This window comes from Carlito syrichta, unplaced genomic scaffold (genome assembly GCF_000164805.1).
Source record: "Carlito syrichta isolate Samal-C Ts95f unplaced genomic scaffold, Tarsius_syrichta-2.0.1 Scaffold303136, whole genome shotgun sequence".
Classification (NCBI taxonomy): domain Eukaryota; kingdom Metazoa; phylum Chordata; class Mammalia; order Primates; family Tarsiidae; genus Carlito; species Carlito syrichta.
The window spans coordinates 86,041-90,820 of NW_007247232.1; positions in this window are offsets into that span (position 1 = coordinate 86,041).

A 4,780-nucleotide genomic window follows, 5' to 3' on the forward strand; every position below is an offset into this window, starting at 1 on the left:
CTGCTTTCTTTCTTTCTTTTCTTTTCTATCCTCCCTTCCCCCTCTTTTCTTTATCTCCTCTCTTTCTCTTCCTTCCTTCTTCCCTCCTTCCCTTCCTCCTTTCTTTCCTTTCCCTTTCTCTCACTCTCTTTCTCTTTCTCTTCACAAGCAGTTGTAAATTTGATCAGCCTGTGGACCTTCTTCCCAGAAGAAACTCAGTCACTGCAGTTTGCGTTCATGTTTGTCACTCTTATAGCACAGGGGAAGACGGGCCCCTGAGCCCCTGCCAAAAGTATGGACAGTCCCATGGCAGGGCTACCTGTGCCCAGCAGTCCCCATCCAGGGCTCCGGCTAGAGGCAGGGGGCACCAGCACAGAGGACTCCGGTGAGCAGTCCCCTGCGGACTCAAGGCCCAGGCTTTCAGCTAGTCTCACACACACCACAGCATGCGGTGTGAAAGTGGGGCAGATGCTGGGGAACTCAAGGGCCCTGTTTCCTGCAGGTCCCTTCATGCCTCCTGGGCATCCAGTGGGTGGGGTGAGCAGCCCCCCGGGCAATGAGAAGACCCCACCGACCATGGGCTGGGATGGGGGCTGGGCTGGGTGGTCTCGGGATGGGTGCTGACCACTCCCTCGCCTCTGAGTCTCTGGCCCCCGCGATGGTCCCTGTCACCACTCAGGTGACATCACAGACCAGCGGCTTGTGTGGGCTGGGACAGGCTCGTCTCTGTATCCGGACCCCACACGCCAACAATCAGGCGTGCACTGAAGTGAGTCAGTCATGCACAGCTGTAGGGGTGAGGACAGGAACACAGTGAGGGCTAGGGAGCCCAGATGGCCCAGGAGGCCGTGGTCTCACAGCTTCTACCCACTGCAGGAGACCGCATGCCTCACAGCCTCTACACTCTCCAGGAGGCCGTGGGTCTTGTAGCCTCCCATTCTGGAAACACATCCCAGTCTTGCAGCCTCACGGGTGTGTCTCGCATGGCCCTTGTCCTGTGTCTCTGCTGCAAGCCTCCCCCCACCCCTCCATACCAAGCACTTCTCAGAAGGACCCCGCACCCTTGCCAGGAGCTCTCGTGGCAGGACATGGCCCGAGGCTGCAGACGCCTTGTGGCCCTGAGCCCTGGCACGAGGGGAATTTGTTTAGGGAATTTGTGTTTTCTGCTCATTCTTTTTGAACCTATTTGCATTTTAAATAATTAAAACTGTAAAACTGAAAAATTTATAAATGAAAGCTGCTCAGAGTGTCCCACCTGGCAGACAACGGAACGGAAGTCACGACTTGCTCGGCGTGACGGTGTCCCGTCCCTGTGTGTCCTTCTCCCCGAGGTGTTCCAGCCACCGTGGCTAGGCCCCAGGCAGTCCCAGGAGCACACAGCACAGTGGTGGACACACGACATGGCCACAGGGTGGACACACGAGCACACATTGTCAGAGACGCCCAGGTGCATCCACACACACACACCTCTCTCCACCACTCCCGACACCCACCCTCCGCCTCAGCCCCTCAGGCCTCCTCTGGGGCGGCCTTTGAACTCACACACGTCCTCCATGTCTGGCCTCCCTCTCCCACTTCCCTGACTGCTGCCTCTGAAAGTTTGCTGGGAGGAAGGGCCGGCCATGGGGCTGCCAGAGCCGGCGGGCCACAGGGGAGTGACAGGCTCTTGGTCCAGTGCGGCTTTGCCTGGTTGTAACAAGCGTCGGGACATGCGGAGCCACAAAAGCCGGGCTGGCCATGCCATCCATCACAGCGCTGACAGCCGCCTTCAGTCTGTTTGTTCCACTCTGCATAATAAGTGATTGGATCAGGTTTAATTAGATATTGGGTAATCAATCATTGCCAACGAGGCAACTCGGCCGCGATCTAGATGCTGTGAGGGGAAAGGGGGAGAAAACAAGCCAGCACATCCTGTCTCCCGTGTGCAGAAACGCCCAGCCGTGAGCACGCGCCGTGGCATGTGAGTGGGGCGCAGAGATGTTGTGAAGCGCGCGGGAGAGAATCACTCATCTGCGTCGCTTCCCAGACAGTGCCGGGGTGACATTTTACTTTCGCTGCATAATTACTTTTCAATATAATATAATATGCAGACCTGAGGGAGGAAGGGAAGCAATTAAATTACGCACCGGCCCTTCCTCCCCCGCCCTCCCCAGAGGTGGCCAGGAACTGCCCTTTCTGTGCGTGACCACTGAGGTGAGGTCCCCAGCCAAGGAGGCGTCGTGCCTCTTCCGGGTCCCATCCACGCGGGCCAGGATACCTGGGTGTGAGTCTGTGTAATCAGTTCTGAGATGCCCAATGAGAGCTTCCTGCTTCAGTATCCACAGCCAGATTTGTCCCACAGCGCAGTAGACCACGGAGATAACAGAGCCTTCCATGGCTTTCTTATTTATTTCCTTATTGGAAAACTCCACGTAACTTTGCAGGTAGAAATAACAAGCAGCATGATTGCATTCATTACTGGGATGTCAAAGGTTACTTCCATGCTCGTAGCCCCTAGTTAGATACACACGGCTATCCCAAACGCAGGGACATGACTGTTTGCAAAGGGTCAGCAGTTGGACCCCCATGGACCACACCAACAGACCCATCACCCGTATGCTGTGAATAGAAATGGCCTCTGACTCCCATGCACAAGAAGGTTCTCCTGGGAAAAGACCCCTTGGACCCCTTGAGGGATCAGCTGGGAGGGCAGCTCTCTCTTCCCCATTCTTCTCACATGGTGGGCAGAAGTTTTCCTTCACTCAAGGAAAGGACATGTGTGGGTGTGTCACAGGGAAACCAATGCTTCTGGAATTTGGTGGAAGTTCCTGAGGGGATGGGTGAACAAGCAGGTGGTGGATAGGTGGGTGGGTGGGTGGATGGAAAATGGATGGATGGGTAGGTGGGAGTGTGGGTGGGTGAGTGGGTGGATAGATGGGTGAGCCAGGGAATAGAGGGATGGATAAATGAGCAGAGAGGAGGGTAGGTGTGTGTGAATGGGTGAATAAGTAGGTTGCGGATGGATGGGCAAATGAATGGGAGGGTGGGTGGGTGGATAGATGGAAGGATGAATGCAAGGATGGTTAGATGAATGACTGGATGATTAGATATGTGATGGCTGCGTGGATGGGTGGGTGCGTGGATGATGAATGGGTGGATAGGTGAGTGGATGAGTGGGTGGATGGATGGATGGATGGATGTGGGGTAGATAGATGGAGAGGGATGAGTGGATGGATAGATGGTCAAGTGACTGGTGGATGGGCAAATGAGTGGGTGAATGGGTGGGTGAAAAGACAATTGGGAGATGGATAGATGGGTGGGTGGACAATGGAGAGACATACAGGGGATGGGTAGATGGAGGGATGGAGGAGTGGGTGGGGGATGGACAACGGAGGACACACAAGGTGGATAGATGGGTGGGTGGGGCCTTTGGGATTTGATTCCGCATCCTTGCATGTAGTAGTGTCAGCCTTGGGGCCCTGCTTCAGCTAAGACAAGGGCTAGGGACTAATCGAGTGATCATAGGGGCATTACCACCCAGATACAAGAGTGTGTTTCCTATATACAGAACAGGAAAGAAGAAACAGAACCCTAGGATGAAGTGACCAATTATAATAAAATTCTATAACAATATTGGGCTATGAATGTTCAGATCCTAAACATGGCATCCTGCCCTGTTCCTTCCTTCCTCCCTCCTTGTGAACTTCCTCCCCTACCTCTCCTTGGGAGTCCTCTTGTCCTGCGCCGTTACTCCTCCCTTCTTGTAAACACCCTTCCCTCCCTCTCCTTGGGAGTCCTCCCATGGCATGGTGAGAGGATCCCCCACCACGTGCAAAGCAGGGGCTCACAGGAGTAAGGTGGCTTGGCTGCTCCCTGGAAGGAGTGCAGCCTCATCCATGTCAAGGATTGGCAGGGCCATTGTGAGGTCCCTTCTCTCACAGCAGAAATATGTCTCAGGGCTGCCTTGATCTCCTGTCCAGTGCTGACCAAGGACAGGTGGATGCAGAGCTGGTCTGACCCGTGCCCTCCCTGGGTACTGTGAGGGAACAGGTTGGGCCTGCTGGATGGGGGGCAGGCAGCTCTTGGGGCAAGTGAGGAAAGGCAGGCCTTGGGCAGGAGGAAGCAGGTGGCTTTGAGGGCAGGTAGGGGCCAGTGGACCTGAGGGAAGGTGTGGGCAGGTGGGTTTGAAGGCTGGTGGGATCACGTGGTCTTGAGCACAGGTGAGTTGTAGGTGACCTGAGGGAAGGAGAGGGACAGGTGAGGGATAAGTAAGAAGCAGGTGACCCTGTGTCAGTATGGGACAGGTGAACTTGGGGGCAGGTGTGGAGCTGATACCCTGGAGGAAAGTAGGGGCAGGTGACCCTGGGGGCAGGTGGGCCTGGGGCAGGTGGGCCTTGGGTTAGGTGAAGGCAGGTGGGTTTGCAGGCAGTTGGGTCTTGGGGCAGGTGAGCCTGGGGTCAGATGGTGACAGGTGGGCCTGAAGGCAGATGGGGCAGATGGGACTGGGGTTACTTGGGGGCAGGTGGACCTGGGGCAGGTGGGCTTGTGGGTAGAAGGGGAAGGTGAGGTGTTCCTGCAGCAGGTGAGCATAGATAGCCATCTTCTATGCCTGCAGGCATCCCATCCTGCAGGCATCCCATCCTCGGTCCCAAGGATGGTGGATTTTTTTCTTCATGTGTCTCTGCTGGATGCGCCCAGGGTTTAAATGAAAAAAGTCCCCTTAATGGACAGCACCTGCCCATTGGTTCCCAATCCCCAGAGTGCTTGTCTTTTGTGTTCCTCCTGATCATGTGGGGAAGACTTTCCGTCTGCCTTTAAAGCT